This window comes from Scardinius erythrophthalmus, assembly GCF_964197995.2.
Source record: "Scardinius erythrophthalmus genome assembly, chromosome: 19".
NCBI lineage: Eukaryota > Metazoa > Chordata > Actinopteri > Cypriniformes > Leuciscidae > Scardinius > Scardinius erythrophthalmus.
In genome coordinates, this window is record NC_138239.1 from 37,270,931 (window position 1) to 37,290,467 (window position 19,537).

The window sequence follows — 19,537 nt, forward strand, 5'->3', positions numbered from 1 at the left end:
TTTTACTGAATAATTGAGTAAACATCATTTCTTAATTTATCTTTGTAAAGAAACCTCATTGCTTAACTGGATACTCTTTGCTGTCTCAGACGATGACATCACTTCCTGACGGCCACCGTAACTTCTATTGGTTGCAATTCGCAACCTCACCACTAGACGCCGCTAAAAATCACACACTGCACCTTTAAAGTAACAGTACATGCAGTGTGTTTTCATGCACTGTGAATTTAAAAAAATTGGTCTGTTTTGCTTCCATATCTGGTCTTCTTGCAGACTATAGTGGAAAGAAACATCCAAAGTAGGGGAAAGCGGGGCACAACACTTTTTGACTTTCTCAGTTTGTGTGAATCCACTTGGGGTTCACAGTATGTATTTTTTCCCACATTACTGTAATTCAGACATGTCTAGTACAATTATGTGGTTGTTTCATTAATATAGTGTATACTTTTTCTTTATTAACCCTGAAAGAATGGAAGTGAATTGAGACCATGCCCCATAGGTGCGGCACATTGTAACATATAACAGATTCAAATGTCATCTGCTCTAATGAAAAAAAAAATAATACAGGTATACAAATATACAATATTAATACAAATACAAATATGCAATATTAACTTTTTCACATAAAATAATGGATTTTTTTTTTTTTTGACAACGAACACACGCTATAGTTCAAAATATAATAATAATAATTAATCATTTCTGAACATTGACTGTCTGTATTCACCTCCTTCTCCTGGTTTCTCAAAAGAATTCATAAAAGTTATTAATGTGAATTATATTGCTAACATCATAGAATAATCGGGGCTCATTGTAACGCAGTGTGACAACATGCCCCACCTGCACAACTGGGATTTAAACCTGGATAGTGTCTTCTGCTGGTTAGATAAGCTTTAAAGAACTATCTCAACTGTTAAATAACAGATTGGAGATTAAAATAATAGCAGATTTGTCTCATTTTATACAAACACTAAAAACTGAGATGAAAAATGTATTTCTGGAGAAAAAAAAAAATACTTTTGCTATGGTTAAATAAATGTTCATATCTTCCAAAGACTTTAGAATTTTGGCGCATTTTTTTTTTTTTTTTCTGTATATGATGTTGAAATGGCATCTAGTAAATACACCAAGTTTCGTCATGTTGGCATGTGTGGAAAGTTTTAAACCCATTTACACCTGTTACCCACTACACATTTAAGTGCAGCCTATTTATTGCATTGCACTGTATCTATTTGAGTCTGTAGATTTCAATCTCAATCCATATTTAAAGACTGTGAATTTGAGTCAGAAATCTCCACTTCAGCAGCTTCACACACCAAACTTTACCGTTCAGTTCATATCTGTATTCTGAAGGTTTGTTCATATATCATTCGCCTGATTTATAGAACATTTCAATTTCTAAATAATGGTAGAAATGTATTTGTTTTTGGTTTGTTGACAGTATTTTCTGATTATGGAGGAATAAAATGAGAAATCCAAAATCCCCTCTAAAAAACATTTATGTCTAATATGTTAACAAAATCAAACAAGAATTATTAATCTGGCTTTATCCAATTTTCAGAATTATGTTCTGGAAATCTATGCAAATTAGTGCATAATTAATTAGATAATACATTATTTGCATATTTAAACAACATTTCTGAAAACTTGTAATACAAAACAATTGTCTTAATGTACTGTGAATAATCGAATGGGTAAAAGTGTGATGAAATCATAGACGTTCGTCTCATGTTTTTTAAATGTTACTTGTTTCAGGACGTTCAGAGAACATTCAAAAGTAATTTTCCTTAATGTTTAAAGAATGATGAAGTGGATTGTTTCCTTAATGTTCACATAACCAATAAAAAAACTTTTAAAACCATTTTTTATATATATGGGATGTTTTGCACATTCAAAAATAACGTTTTCATAACTTAATTGAGATGTTAGCAAAATGTTCGTAGATCATATTTATGTTCGGTGGGTCACCTGTAGTGTCTTACTTTAAAGTCCCCCAGTGGTGAAAATCCATCTTTTAATGTAGTTTATGTGTCTATGTGGTGTTTTTAATCTACTTTAAGTCAAACCATGTGTAAATTCATAAGTCGACACCATTGCTGAGTATTTCCTCCTTAAAACTGCAGTGAACCAAAGACAGTCTCAAAAACACGCTTTGAAATCGCTGGTGTTTCTGACGTCACAAACTACCTTGTAACCAATCAGATCAACGTGTGATCGTCAACCAGTGGATCTCTGAGCTGAGTGAGTGAGTGGAGGCGGGGCTCATTTGCATATTCATAGAACCATGCATACTAAATGAGGCAAGGGTGTCGAGTTACATTCAAGATATTTTAAGGCATGAAGAATTTTTTTTTCAAGGATTTTTGTTTCAAAAAATGTCATTTTGGTGATCAGAGATGAGCTTTAAGGGATACAATGATTGACTACAGGGTTTGTTCCTCAAACAAAACTATCATGTGACTTAGAAAAGCTACAGTGCAGGAATCATATGGATTAGGTAATGATGCTCTTATGGTGTGTTTTGACTGAAAACATGACAAAATACACGCTTGGAAGGTTTAATTTGACCGAAACACCAGATGACCTAATTATTGTGTTTTTCCTTTTGGATTGCTTTGAAAATCAGCCGTCCATCCCGATTCATCACCAGAGACACAGACAGTCCCGTCAAGCCTCGTTCACTTTTACAACAGCACAGGAGAAAAACACCTCGACACTGGAGAGCTTCTCCACGCTGTAAAAGGGTTTAATGCAGTAAAGTGTCTTTCACAATATCAGTCTGTCACGGCACAACACAAAGACACAAAGAAACCCGCCATCGCATTCACGAGCTGATCAATACTCCTACTTACAGGCGCTGCTTTGCTCTAATGAATGTGCGCTGGAAAAGTGCACGTATTGGCAGGCGTTTTGGGACGCTTTTCAAGAGAATTAGCACTGTCACCACACGGCTAATTGAGAATGTCTGGAGCATAGATTTCTCACAAAATATCAATTAGACCAACAAAGTGAATCCAAAGACATTTTCATGAAGCGCCGGTGGTTTCACATGCTCAGACAATAGCAGCAGTGCAGGTGATTTAAAACATATGGATCCAGAACAGTGTGTGTGCAAAGAAATTAGAAAGAAGTTTCCTTGGATGTTAAAGGGGTGGTATAACGCCCTATTCACAAGATGTAAAATAAGTCTCTGATGTCCCCAGAGTGTGTGTGAAGTTTGCAGAAAATACCCCACAGATATTATATATAGCATGTTAAAAGTGTCACTTTTTGAGGGTGAGCAAAAACGCACCGTTTCAGAATGGTTAGTTGATGAATTTATGCAGCTGATGTGTAGTTATCTTCTAGTCATTGATTAGCATATTCTGTCATGATAATCTATAAATCGTGTTCAGGGGCGGGGTTTATGTAAATTCTAAGGTTGGTGATGTCACTAACCCTGGAGGAATCTCGTGTAGTCTCTACCAGCCGTTTGTTGCGGTCCTTAAAAAGCTATTTTTTTAAAACCAAATATCTCCCTTTGATTTGAACTTTGAGCGTTGTAACTTTGCAGATGTTGTTTACGCTCAAACAGCAACACACTAACTAAAGTTAGAAAGTGAAATCATAATCAACCACCCCTTTAACATAAAGGCCAAAAGTCTTTCAGAGCTGCTGTAGTGACACTGGATCAATACAATCTAAAAAATGCTTGGTTGTTTCAGTTTTGGGTCAAATACGGACAAACCCGAACGTTTGGTTAAAAATGTATTTTAAAAATTTAACCCAATGGCTGGGTTTGTCCATATTTGACCAAAATTTGGGTTGAAACAACCCAGCATTTTTTTTAGAGTGTTTATTTAAAAATAAAATCAAATTAATATTCATCAAAATAGCCACTTCAGCAACTAAAACAAGTTTCTTTTGATAAAGTCACTTTATAAGCTCTCCTGTATTCATATTCGTATTCATATTAATATCACAACGTTAATGTTGTAAACTTCATCAATAATGAAACAAGTTCAATTTCAGCTGTAAAGCATCTCCACAGAAGACAATAGTGTCGTTATTCAGCTCAATTCAGTTCAATGTTGATTCAGTTCAGATCAATAACGGCGTTTGTCAATTACGTTGTGATTGTAGCATCAATGTGGACAATTTTCTACATCATTCGCATCAAATCTACAGAAAACTCATCATCACAGATGTGGCGTTTCTTAAACTTACCCCAATCCCCAATGATTATTCAACAGTTTTAAAAAAATATTGATTTAATCACCTTCAACAAAACTCAAAATCATAAACATTTGTAATAAAATTAGCTACATCATTCTGCATCATTTTTAAAAATATATATTAAACTAGCTTACCTCAAGAACAATGTTTTGATATTGCACAAGATGAGCACAGGCATGGACCAGAAATCAAAATTCCATTTATAATAATGCAAACAAATTTATGTTCTAAAAACGTTGTGGGAAACAGTGATTTGCAATGTTTTTAAAATGTTAAGTAAGTACAACAGTCGCCTAACCATATTTCTGTACTCGCAATATATATAACAAAGCCTTTGAAAATGTATATGTAATATTCCAAGGTTAACAAAATCATAAGGATGTTCCGAAAATATTGTTCTCAGAACATTATGAGAACGCATATCAAATATCAATAATGTTATTAGAACATCAAATCTAGTGTAGTGTTCTACATGCAAGACAGTTTGTTAGAAGTTTGATCAAATCATTAACACTAACTATGAGCAATAGTAATAGTGATGCATAACTTATCAAACATTCACTCACCATCAAGTCAGAGTTTGTTTCTTCTGCTTCACAACTGGTTCGACGTCATTTTTTGGTCCATGTTCCTTTAATGGCAATGACATTATGTAGCACGAAGCATGCCTGTGTATATAAATACATGTTGTGATTTTTCTCCTGACCACATTTGACTTTACAGGCCTGTGAATGCTGGTTAAAAGCCTTGTTTGTGTCGTCTCCCCTCTCAGGTGTGGAGCCGTACTGAATGATCCTCTCTGTGCTGTGCATTATTGTAATTAGATTTCCATGGACAGCTAAATTAAGTCATTGTGCTTCAGGGGACCACAGACGATTGTACTTTTACCACTGACACACTTGAATTAGTGCGGTCTGTTAAGTAAAGGAAGAAAGACCCCTATTTATAACCCCACCGTTTTCACCATCAGCTGCGCGCAAAGGCTTAATCAGCCAAGCGTTTAATGCATCTCACTTTATTTGCTGGAGAACAGGTCTGAGTGCTGATGCAGTGTCATTAACCGCAGGACCGTCACTGTACTGATGAACCCTTATTAAGTTTTAATGAGAAGAGCTCCATCTATAGAGCACTTGTTGAATCGCAAAAGTGATCAGAGCAGTCAAACAGTGCTAGATCAACACAACACTAATGTCCTAATTATTACAATTTTTGTAATCAAACAGCAGTAATTTATCAGACAAAAATATTAAAGGGGACCTATACTTTTTTACATGTTTTTCACATCTTTCTTTAGTGTGTAATGTTGCTGTTTGAGCATGAAAAAGTTAATCTCTATATCAGTGTCAGTGTTTCTGAACTCCCTGAAATGCCTCCATTGTAGTCTTGAGTTTCTTCCGGGAACGAACACGTCACAATATTCCTCATTTAAATAATTCATACGCAGAATAAAGGCGCGGGGCCTGGTTGAGTTAGTTAGTAGTGTGTTAAACTGGCAGTTAGGGTAAGGGGCGGGACATTTCCCAAACACACTCGAAGTGCTTGACCAATCACAACACACTGCTCCAGCCAAACCAATCAGAGCACAGTGTGCTTTTCAGAAGAGCTAAAAAAGGCCAGAATAATAGACCTTGAATGAGCTGCAAGTTACTTTGTATCACACATACAGAAGAGGCTACAGATGGCTTTTTTTGTTTTTTTACTATTGTTCAAACTATATGGGTTTTGGTTGATGCTGACATCTAGAAAGCAGTGTGACCAATGGCTGATATAAAATTACTGAAATGACAATAAAACATAATTTATTATCATTTATAATCCAGTAGTGAGGCTGTTAATAGAGTTTCTGTTGATGCAGATATGGCCAGGTGACTCGCCCTAATCATTATACTGGCGCAGCGCCAGTAATCACAATATTCATCTGTGAGAATTAGACGTAACATGAGCATTTGAAGGAGCTGCACGTCATATTCAGTGACAAAGGGAGATTCAGCACTCTTGATGATATGTGGCTGCATTACAGCGCTCAAGGCTGGCCGTGCAGTTAAAATGCCCCAGTAACATTTCCTTTTATTTATATCTGTAGACCTTGACTGAAATAAATGAGTTGAGACAATGGTAGTGAACCCATGATACGAACAATATCCTTGTGACACTGGCAAATGAGCGCACGTGACACATTCAGCTCGCTCATCGGTGGCCTCATGACAGTCGACAGGCCTTTTGCCCACCAATTCAATGTCGGCCGGAAGTCTTGAAAGTGTGTGTGTGTGTGCCATCGTCGTAAATCTTAACTCAGCCACACGCTAGAGGAAGGAGCGAATGCCGTATCCATCAGTGCTCTGTGTACAGTGTGGTATCGTATTTACAATCCACATGCGTAAACAGAAAGTTGTTTCAAGTCATTTACACTTATTACATTTCCCATTTGTCACTCAAAGGTATAAAGAAGGTAGATATTAAAAACACATGGTGACGAACGCAAATTACATACAGGTGAGCTCTAATTAGGAACATAATGAATAACTGACAACTGATGAATGATGTTCAAACAGGAAGGCAGACGGCAACAGAGAGAAACATTATAAGAGTCCATGAAATTGAATCTAAAGCTAATAATGCATAATGGTGACAGAACGCCTCCCTACGGAAAGGCACAGCCACGCACCGTAACAGATCAACAGAGGGATAGGGAGAGTGGGGGCTCTGGAGGCGGACGAGGGGCTGGCTGAGAAACAGAACTAGGAGGAACCAGGGCGGAGCAGACGGAGGAACGACCCCTGGAGGAGCTGATGCTGATGCAGTGACGAGCTGCTGAGATACAACCTTGGCGCCGGAGGATCAAGATGGAGGCAGAGAGAACAAGGACCAGGGTGAAGCCACAGGGAAGGCGAAGCCAGATGGACCCGAAGGGGTCGAGAGCCGGAGAGCAGCGGGAGGCCTGATAGTCCACGGCACAGGCGGGGTGACATACGACCAAGGTGGAGCCGATGGGATGAGGAAGCATGGTGGAGCAGAGGGTACCATGGTCCCGGGTGGAGCCAAGGGAGCTAGGAGCCAAGGTGGAGTCGACTGCTCGACGGGCCGAGTTGAAACTACGGGCCTGGAGGTCTGAGGTGGAACACAGAAGGTGACACACAATATACAGTATGAATATATATATATATTATTTTTTTATTTTATTTTTAATTTTATTTTATTTTTTATTTTTTTTATTGTTTCATCATTAGTTTGTTCTAGCAGCCAGTCGACAAAAGCTGACGGAGTACTCCAGGATAGAGAGATTCACTCGTGCAGGTTCAATAAACTGGGCTGCAATATCCATTTTCTTACTCAAGAAGAAGGCTGAAGAAGGTAGACGTAGTAATTCCAATATAAACCTAGTTTATTAATCCAAGATATTAAACACAAACGAAACTGTTTGCAAGTGTAACGGAGGCCAGCTAGTAGTCGCTGTGCGAGTAAAACCTCACTTCCCTGATCTCAAGAGGCGCTCTAGCGACTGACGCTAGGGGCTGCAGTCTTTAACCTCCTTATTAGAGCTCCTGACTCCCACGCCGGAGACCCGGGTTCGAGGCCCACGCAGAGCGGGGCGAGAAGAACCTGGGCGAGGGGTTACGTTGGTGCCGTGACCCGAATTGGAGTGAGGTTTGGGGGGGTGAGTGTAACGGAGGCCAGCTAGTAGTCACTGTGTGAGTAAAACCTCTCTTCCCTGATCTCAAGAGGCGCACAAACAATACAGGACAATGACCATGAGAAACAGAGGAACTTAAATACACAAGGTGACGAACTCAAATTACAAACATGTGTGCTCTAATTAGGACACCAGACGAGCAGCGGCTGCTTAAATCCCAAAATCAATCACTGCTGTCTAAACAAATTTTGAGACATGTCTCAAGTTTGCCCAAAACCACCTGGATGGTCCCCTGGGAAAATATTCTGTGGACACTTCCAAATCATTGAAGGAAGAATGAATTCAAAAGTATATCAAAACATTTTACAGATGAATGTCAGGACAACAGATCATGACTTCAAACTTTAGAGAGGTTGGGTGATACAACAAAACAATGAAGGGGAAAAAAAGTAGAAAATATGTGTTTTCCTTTAAGTCACTTTAAGCCAACTAAGTCAATGCCAATGCTGTGGAATTAAATAAAGAGGGCTGTGCTATGAAGACACCCCAAACATATTGATGAACTCAAACAGATTTGTGTAGAGTAGAGATGCACCGATATGAATTTTCTCAGCCGATACCGATAGCTGATTATTCAGAATGATATTGGCCGATGCCGATACCGATAGTTATTTAGTTATTTCATAGTTATTTCTTATGGATAAAATTTTTTTCTGAAAAATGTTTGTATACAATTCAGATACACGTAATAAGGTAGTTTTTATAAGCACTTGCCTTCATGGCAAATTTATTCAAACATACAGTACATATATAATTAACAGTAAATAAGCTCCTCTCTAGTTTTTTGTTTTTTGTTTTTTAAAGCTAACTTACAAACGCATGACTTCCCTGAGGTAAATGCAACATATTGTGATATTGTTCACAAGCAAGTTTCAAGCTTCACAAGCAGGTTTTATTGACATCTTTCCACAGTTGAAACACTGATTGAGTGATTATATGAGACATGATGCGGATTTCGGTAAGTTGAACTGTAACTTTCAACTTACCTTCTGATATTCATGCATGTTTTTCTAGATATTATTTGTATTGAAGTGAAAGAATAGACTCGCGCTGCTGCTTGAACTGAGGCACTGTCACATCACATTTAGACACACAGTAAGAGCGTTAAAACAACATTTATTGTTTAAATTTCGTGATAAAAATGGACAGAATTTGAAAGATGACACTTTGTTTCTTTTTAGAATTATCAAAGCACAGAGCTATTTTCGATTATTGGGTGAGAGGCACGCTACAAATAATGTTTTGTACAGGAAAAAACTGCAGATCTGGCAACCCTGGCTTAAACTACGGGTGATTTATAGGGTCAAATAAAGCCTGCTTTTATGTAGCTGTTTTTTGCTGTTAACGCTTTATTGTCACACACAACTAACTCAACATGAGAGATTTTCTTCACACACAGTGTGAGTTGCAGTCGGTCATGTTATACCGCACCCTTTTGATTGACAGGATATAATCGGCACTGATCATCGGCTGTTTTTAAACAATCGGCCGATGGCTGATAGTGAAAATAATTGCTTTTATCGGCCGATACCAACTGTTGGCCAATACATCGGTGCATCTCTAGTGTGGAGGAATGGTCCAAAATTGATCATAAGTCTTATAAGCAGCTACAGGAACAATTTGGTGGGGTTTTTCTGATAAAGGATGATCTACAAGTTACTAAGTTCAACTCAATGCATTCGATGTGAAAAGTATATTTTTGTGTGTTTGTTCAGTCAGATTGTGTTTGTCTATAATTGTGAAAGTAATCAATGCAGTGTTTTGTACTTATACTTGCAAATGTAATTTGACAGTGTTGAACTTGGTTAAACTAATGAAGAATTGATTCTATATCAGGGAATAAATAGGTATAATTAGTCAAAACTTCTGATCTGATTGTTATACTTTAATCTAAACCTCCTGTGGAGTGGCTAATTCAATACTGACCACATCTGAAGGCACTATAATCTCATATAATCTCACAGAGCAACCAACCAATGAGAACATGCCCACTAGGAGTATAACATTTCAAAACTGCAGCTCATTTGATCTTTAGTTCTCACAGCTCCTTTGATTGTCACTAGCATTGGTGCATGTTGAACTCTGGGATATGTGGAGAACGCTCCATCACATTACGCTGCCCAAGAAGTAATTGTAGCCAGCAGCTCCACACCACTTTGCCCACTTCATTTGTCAGGCTACGTCTCGCTTTAACTTTGTCGATTTCTTCTTAACCCTCCAATTAAAGCCCACTAAAGCTCACCCTGGGAGATAGTGAGAAGAGCGGACAGCTGTCGAGAGTTACAAATGACAGAGCGTTACGCTTTATCTACCTCAGTCACCAGGAATCCATGACATCAGCATTCACACAGCGGAAGATGAGATGAGATGCCCCATTGAGAGGAACTCTGGGAGGAACGCTCTGTACCGAGTGGAGGGCCTCAAATTGTAGACATACTTCATAATAACCTCGGGATGTTACAATATAACAAAGACTGCAGGATTATTTTCATAAGAAAACACCTTAAAACTACCCAGATCACAATAGCAACCAGCAAAATCACCTTAAAAACACCACTCAAAACATCCTAAAATCTACAAAACACCCTAGCAACCAACCAGGATATCCTAGAAACCAACAGATCACCCTAGAAACCACCCACATCACCCTAGAAATCACTAGAATACCCTGTCAACTACCCAAATAACCCTAGAAACACCAGAACACCCTATTAACCACCCACATCACCCCAGAAACACCAGAAAGCCCTATCAACTACCTAGATCACCCTAGAAACCACCAGAATTTATCCAAATGACCCTAGCAACCACCCAAAACAACATATCAACTACCAAGATCACTATATAAACCACTAGAATACCCTATCAACTACCCAGATTACTTTAGCAACCACCCATATCACCATAGAAACCACCAGAACACCCTCTCAACTACCCAGATTACCACTGAAACCACCAAAAACACCCTAGCAACAAGATCACACTAGAAACACCAGAAGACCCTAAAAACCACCCACATCACCATAGAAACCACCCAAAACACCCTAGCAACAACAAGATCACCCTAGACATACCAGAACACACACCCTGGAAACCACCCAGAACACCTTATCAACTACTCAGATCACCCTAGAAACACAGAACACCGTATCAACTACCCAGATCACCCTAGAAACCACCCAAAACACCCTAGCAACTATCCAGATCACCACAGTAACCACACAAAACACCCTATCAACTACCCAGATCACCCTAGAAACCACCCAAAACACCCTATCAACTATCCAGATCACCACAGAAACCACACAAAACACCCTATCAACTACCTAGATCTCACTAGGAACCACCAAGAACACCCTGGCAACAACAACATCACTCTAGAAACACCAGAACACCCTAGAATCCACCAGAACATCCTATCTAATACCCATATAACTCTAGTATCAACCACCCAAAACACCCTACCAAACACAAGATCACCCTATAAAACTCCAGAACACAAAAGAAACCACCCAGATCACCCTAGAAACCACCCAGGACTCCCTAGCAACCACCCAATTCACCGTATGACCTTTGCAGCAGGTTTTACACACACAGGCACCACTCATGAGAGAGAGTCTAGCTCCTCTCATCAGTCATACAACAGCTGGCTAAATATCATTACAATTTTTCTTTTGCCTCTGTGCTGATAACAAACAGAGTAAATGTTATAGCCACTGTATATAGGGCAAAGAAGAGAAAGCCACAGCTGGGATTCTTGAGGAGTTTTTCTCTCCATACAGAACAGAGGAGGCTGCCAGGGGAAAACTTGTTCCTGGCCTGACACTGGTAATCACCTCACCTTTGTGTGTGTCCCACTGTTTACTTTCAGGTCTCTTTCCTGTGAGCAGAGAACGATGACGGCCTGAAACATTCTGCACATTTTTGGGTTCTGAAATGTGTCAGACAACATAACAGTACAAATACATGTTGCAATGTCAGTGTTGCGGCAACAAGCACTTGCTCATATTTTCAGGTCAACAGAGAATTTTGCGAAATAACTTAGTTAAAGCTCATGAAAGATATTCACTTGCCTGAATAATACCAAATCCGGTTTAATGACACAGACACGCTGTGTTAAAAGTATTAAAAACATTTCTGTTATTGAAATAAAGCTGAAATATTATATATTTATATATATATACTAATAACATAATATTTTTAAAGTAATAACGTAATATAAGTCAAACGCTTCCGTGTTTATACCCGAGCTGCGGAGCGCGAGATGCAAATCTCGCACGCCAATGTGCATTGGCTCATTTTTGATCCCTAAGCTCCCTAAGCATGATCCCAATCAGTCGGTACGTCTGACTACATGCTTGTCCTTGGGCAGTAGAAAAAACTGGCTTTACCTTCACATTGTAGAGCACAGCGTCTTCTCGACATGATGCTCTCCGGTATCCATAGGAATCAGCTGCAGTGTCATGGTTCAGGGGGTTCAAGTTCTCCTTGGTGTCTTGCATGTGCGATAAGTCGGCGGGCAATATGCTAATGTTTCATCTTGACGTCACAATGAACCGTCTTAGGACTCGTTTGAATAACGATTAATTTAATTAACTCAGAGTCGACTCTTACTTTTGGGAGACAATAACTTTATGTACGGTGCACTTTCAGATTTAAAACTTTGCAGGATGTTTTCATTCACTTAGAACTATATTACACACTACATGAAAGGTAATTTTCAAAAATCCATAATAGGGGCACTTTAAACTAAACAACAATTAGTTGAGATTGAAGCACAAAAATATTAACTGGAAATAAATACAACTAAAACTGAAATAAATATAAATGTAACCTAAATAGCATTATTATTATTTTTAAAAACAAAATGAGGTAATGGAAATTACTAAATCGCACATAATGAAATTACTAAAAATTAAACTAAAATTAACATCAAAACTAACAAAATAAAATCTACGTCTGAGGACCGTTATTCTCTCGAAGGCGGCTTTGGGAAAGAGGTCCTGACACCAGACACAGGCCTCAGATGTGGCAGAAGCACACGTATCGATGTTGTTTCCTCGCTTGGGGCTGAGGCTAAATGCCAAAAACGCTTGTCTTCCATATGTCTCAATATGTCGACAATAACCAGAATCATGCTAGTCCAGACCATCACTGTAAGACATTTTCAAAAATTTGCTGGGGCTCATGGCAGCTGCTGGACCCCTGCAGTGGTGGCTCAGGACCAAGGGGTTTTCCCTGAGGGGAATCAGGTATGATCAGGTATACGCTTAGATGCCTTTGTTCCCTGGTTACATGGAAGACACCTTGGTTCCTGTCCCGAGGCCCTATGCTGGGAGCGTAGTGACATTGGAAAATCATGACAACGGATGCATCCCTCACAGGCTAGGGTGTGGTCATGGATGGCTGCTCAGCATGGGGTCTGTGGAGAGGGCATCATCTCTCATGGCACATAAATTGCCTGTAGATGTTGGCTGTATTTCATGATCTGAGGTACTTCCTCACAGACCTCAGAGGCCATCATGTTCTGGTTTGAAAAGACAATATGTCGGTGGTCTCTTACATAAATTACCAGTGGGGCCTGAGGCCACGCACTCATGACAGACTTCCTGTGAAGGCTGGGACTGAGGCCCCGGGGAATGAAGACTCCACAATGAGACGGTGGAGTTAACATGGAGGAAGTTTGGCCAAGCGGAAGTGGATCTGTTTGCATCTTGAGAGACAACCCACTGTCCGCTGTGGTTCTCCCGTACACATACAGCTCTGCTGGAGCTGGATCCCATGGTACAGACATGGCCGAGTTGATGCTTGTACACTTTTCCCCCGATTGCTCTACTTCTGGGAGTTCTAGAGAGGTTCCCCACTTTCTTGAGGGTCCACCGGGACAGGGTCAGTCTACTCTTGGTAGCCCCATTCTAGCCAGCCCAAGTGTGGTTCACGGACATCATAGCACTCCGAGTAGGTGCTTTATGGGAGATTCCAGTCAGGATGGACCTTCTGTCGCAAGTCAGGGGGCTTAAAACGTCACCTCCGGCCAGAGCTGTGGAAGCTATGTGTTTGGCCCCTGATTGTCACGAACCGCACACGGATGAAAGCAGGTGAAATCCAAAGTGCAGTAAGATGAGTTTTATTAGGGTAATCCAAAAGCGAAGTCAAGACAGGCAGGGTTCAATATCCAGGACTCAATACAAAACAGTGAACAGGCTAGGCAGGAAACACGGGAACAGAAGCGGCGTGACATAAAACATTGATCCACAAAGAACACAAGACAAACAGGGCTTTAAATACATGAATGACAAGGGGATAACGACAGACAGCTGGTGATTACAAACTACAGACACCTGGGTGTAATTCACAGACAGAATTGTGGGAGATGAAGTTCTAAGTGCAAGACACCGTGAAGGTAAGGAGGACATCTAGTGGAGACCTGGGGAACACAACCAGACACTGTGACATGACCCCCCTTCTACGGAGTGGCTCCCAGACACTCCAAGACATAACATGGAACAAGACAAAAGTTCAGGAGGGAGGTGACACGGTGGAGGATCAGGGGGAGGGACGGGGGGCCAGGTCCATGAAGGGAAACGGGGACAGGGAGTGACAGTTCATCTGGCGGCCAGGGCGGAGAAGACAGTCCATCGGGCGGCCAGGGCGGAGCAGACAGTCCATCGGGCGGCCAGGGCGGAGCAGACTTTCCCTCGGGCGGCCAGGGCGGAGCAGACCTTCCCTCGGGCGGCCAGGGCGGAGCAGACAGTCCATCGGGCGGCCAGGGCGGAGCAGACAGTCCATCGGGCGGCCAGGGCGGAGACTTTCCCTCGGGCGGCCAGGGCGGAGACTTTCCCTCGGGCGGCCAGGGCGGAGACTCTCCCTCGGGCGGCCAAGGCGGAGACTTTCCCTCGGGCGTCCAGGGCGGAGACTTTCCCTCGGGCGTCCAGGGAACAGGCACCGGCTCAGGAACAGACACCACCGGCTCAGACATCACCGGCTCAGGAACAGATTCCACCGCCCCAGGAACAGACACCACCGGCTCAGACACCACCGGCTCAGGAACAGACACCACCGGCTCAGGAACAGACACCACCGGCTCAGGAACAGACACCACCGGCTCAGGAACAGACACCACCGGCCCAGGAACAGACACCACCGGCTCAGACACCACCGGCTCAGACACCACCGGCTCAGACACCACCGGCTCAGACACCACCGGCTCAGACACCACCGGCTCAGACACCACCGGCTCAGGCACTGGAACTCGCACCACCGACTCGGGCACTGGAACTGGCACCACTGGCTCGGGTACTGGAACTGGCTCGGGCACTGGAACTGGCACCACCGGCTCGGGCACTGGAACTGGCACCACCGACTCGGGCACTGGAACTGGCACCACCGACTTGGGCACTGGAACTGGCACCACCGACTCGGGCAGTGGAACTGGCACCACCGGCTCGGGTACTGGAACTGGCACCACCGGCTCGGGCACTGGAACTGGCTCGGGCACTGGAACTGGCACCACCGGCTCGGGCACTGGAACTGGCACCACCGGCTCGGGCACTGGAACTGGCACCACCGGCTCGGGCACTGGAACTGGCACCACCGGCTCGGGCACTGGAACTGGCTCGGGCACTGGAACTAGCACCACCGGTTCAAATGTGTGCGAAGCCCACACACACACCATGGCTGTGGCCATAATAGCCAGTGTCGCGGTCACTGAGGGCTCAGGAACAGACGCTGGCTCCGGCTCAGGAACAGACACTGGCTCCGGCTCAGGAACAGACACTGGCTCCGGCTCAGGAACAGACACTGGCTCCGGCTCAGGAACAGACACTGGCTCCGGCTCAGGAACAGACACTGGCTCCGGCTCAGGAACAGACACTGGCTCCGGCTCAGGAACAGACACTGGCTCCGGCTCAGGAACAGACACTGGCTCCGGCTCAGGAACAGACACTGGCTCCGGCTCAGTAACAGACACTGGCTCCGGCTCAGGAACAGACACTGGCTCCGGCTCAGGAACAGACACTGGCTCCGGCTCAGGAACAAACTCTGGCTCCGGACTAACAGCCGGCTGCACGTGCACGGTCTTAGAGATGACAGCCGGCCGCACGTGCACGGGCTTCGGAACCTTGTCTGGTTGCACGGGCTTCGGGGTCACGGACACCGTCTCGAGATCGAGGTCAGGATCGGGAAACTTCCTCCTCCTCCGCCGTCTCTGATGGCGAGTGGACGACTCTTGACTGGGTGGAGCCCGTGGCGGAGGAATTTCGGCATCGAAAGATGGCCAGACCGAGTAATGGGACTGGACCTCCTCCCGACCCTCCCCGCCTCCTCTACGACCTCCCCGAGTTCCACGGAATTTGGCCAAGCGGGTCCCCTTGAAGGACTCATCATGACGGGGTGCGTGATCCGACACAAAACTCTCTGTGGGCTGAGGCTCAGGGGGCTTGATGATGAATCTTTCGTCTGTTCTCTGAGCCCACAGAGCAAAACACTCAAAAATGTTCATCCTGGGTTGGGACTCACTGAAAGACGGATCTGGTGGTGGTTGTCTCCGCTCACCTCTTGCAGTGGAGAAATAGCGACGGGAACTCATACTGCTTGGATTTTCTTGGTGGATCAATCTGTCACGAACCGCACACGGATGAAAGCAGGTGAAATCCAAAGTGCAGTAAGATGAGTTTTATTAGGGTAATCCAAAAGCGAAGTCAAGACAGGCAGGGTTCAATATCCAGGACTCAATACAAAACAGTGAACAGGCTAGGCAGGAAACACGGGAACAGAAGCGGCGTGACATAAAACATTGATCCACAAAGAACACAAGACAAACAGGGCTTTAAATACATGAATGACAAGGGGATAACGACAGACAGCTGGTGATTACAAACTACAGACACCTGGGTGTAATTCACAGACAGAATTGTGGGAGATGAAGTTCTAAGTGCAAGACACCGTGAAGGTAAGGAGGACATCTAGTGGAGACCTGGGGAACACAACCAGACACTGTGACACTGATGGGGACCAGCTCCTAGGATTTGATCTCTCAACTGAGGTTGTTGAGACCATCCTAAACTCTGGAGCTCCCTCCATGAGGAAACTATACACCTTAATGTGGAGAATATTCACTTTATGGTGCAGAGAGCGTCAGTTGGATCCAGTTAATTGCCCTGTGGCTTCAGTGCTGGAGTTCCTTCAACAGTTCTTTCTCTGGGGGTCTTTCCCTGTCCACACTAATGGTTTGCCTTCCTTCCACGGGATCATTGGTGAGACACCACTTGGTTGTTAGTTTTATTTGTGGTCTTCTGAGGATGAGGCAATGTGGCTCATGTCAAGGTTCCAACTTGGTTCAAACCCATTGAGACTGTGTAAGAGAAGTTCCTTACACTAAAGGTGGCTTTCTTTCTGGCAATAACATCCCTTAAAGGTAGGGTAGGTAGGATTTTTATAAAAAACTTTTTTTTAAATTTGTTTAAACTGTCTTTATATACCAATACATAATTAAAATGTAAGTGCTCTGAAAAAGAGAGTATAAAAATCGAGTGTATGTAGACCTTTTAATCTGCAATAAACACAGCTCATTATTTCCATTCGGGACGAAACAATTGATTGGTTTGGGCGACTGTCACTCACGAATCAAACAAAATATATTTTAAACTTTACCAGTATCGATATGCTAGCTTGATAGTGAGTACTAAAAGCCATCTTATTTGTTTATATTTATAGTGATAAAGTTAGGTATTTTATTACATGTGATTCTGACATGATGTCACTGCATGCACTGCGCTCCTTCCTCTCCACTCGTCTCAGGTAAATAAATGCGTCTTCCAGCTGAGCCCGAGCGTTTGGCGTCCCGAGTTCATGTGTTTTGGGGGCGTGGCTTTGGAAGGAGCCCAGAAGGGAGGGGGTGGAGTGAATGGAAATAATGAGCTGTGTTTACAACGGTCGTGAGCGGTCTATAGACACTCGATTTTTATACTCTCTTTTTCAGAGTACTTACATTTTAATTATGTATAGGTATATAAAGACAGTTTAAACAAATTTGGAATGTTTTTTTTTTTTTTTGAAAAATCCTACCCACCCTGCCTTTAAGAGAGTGGGGGACTTACAAGACCTGTCCGTCTCTCCTTACTGTTTGGAGTTCACTCCTGGGAGAGCCAAAGCCATTCTTTCCCCTAGACCGGGTTATGTGCCCAAGGTGCCTATACCTACAATGTGTCATGGCCTATTGTTCTCCAGGCCTTACGTCCTCCACCGCATGTGTCGGCATATCAAGAGAAGCTACAGCTTGTGTGCCAGCTTACCTTTGCTCTGGAGGCCTATATGCATAGGTCCTCCCCATAGAGGAAGTCTGCCCAGCTGTTAGTGTGTTTTTTGTCTTCCAAGAAGCAGACTATCAGCAAATGGATTGTTGAGGCAATCTTTACAGCGTATGAGGGGTGTGACATGCCTTCGCCTCTGCTGATCAGGGCGGGGGTTTCCCTCCAAGAGGTCTGTGATGCTGTGGGTTGGGCCTCCCCACACACATTTATGAGATTGCACGGGTTCTTGAGTACTCTTGAGTTCTGCCCAGACAGGTTTCACACAAGGGAAGGCATTACTCAGTGTGGCGCAGTGGGCATTTCGTTCCCCAAAGTGTCGTCATTCGATGCAGCGTGACTTCCCTCGAAAGAGAACGTCTCAGGTAAAATGCAACAAATGTACCGAGATGCTGCGTCCCCTTGTCACACCTCCTGAATGCCTGAGAGCGGCTTGCTTCAGCCTATCAGAAGCTGATGCTGTTGTGTGCCAGCTTCCGTGGTGCTCCATCACATGCTACGTCACGATGCAATGCCAATCAGGATTGGACTAGTTTCAGACGGTGTCACACTGGAAGCGTTCCCCATAGTGTCGCCAGTGTTTTTTCAGTGTACGTTGTGAACAAACCTTAATATTCCAAACCTTGATTTTTCTATTCTAGCTCAAATAGACACTTTACATTCAGCAAGACGGTCCAGCGTTTTGACAAGCCATCAGTCACTGAACAAAACAGTTTGTTTAGTGTTTGTCATGGATTGGAGAGAGTTGTGCATCATCATATGTTCCTGCATGAATTACCTTTATACATACAGCGTGCACACACACACACACACACAGAGAGAGAGTCCATGTACAACATCCTTCTCACTCACCCGTCGGTCAATGTGTGTCTATATGGTGGACGGTGATGGCGGGGATAGTCGAGTCGATGAGTGGTTGATCATTGAGAGGCTTCTTTGTTTCAGTAATGACAGCCTAAGCGAAAGTCCATATCAACACTTCAAACACCTTTAACTATCAATCGGCCTGTGCAAACAGGCATATTGCTTGAGTGTGTTAGAGCCGGACATCATACATCAGCACATCCCTCACAATGTAACGCAATGATCATTTCATGATAAACTGATAATTACGCCTATATGAAATAAAAATGCACAGACGAAATGAAATACATTAGAAACATCATTGCAGTGTCCGAAATCATTAGTTAAGCTAAAAACGTTTTTAGTTATGGAAACATTAAAGGAGAACTCCGGTCAGTTTTAACATTTTTTTGTACATTTGGAGTGCTGTCAATACCGAGAACAACGACAAAAATCGGTGTTGCCTACACCGTGTTATCCT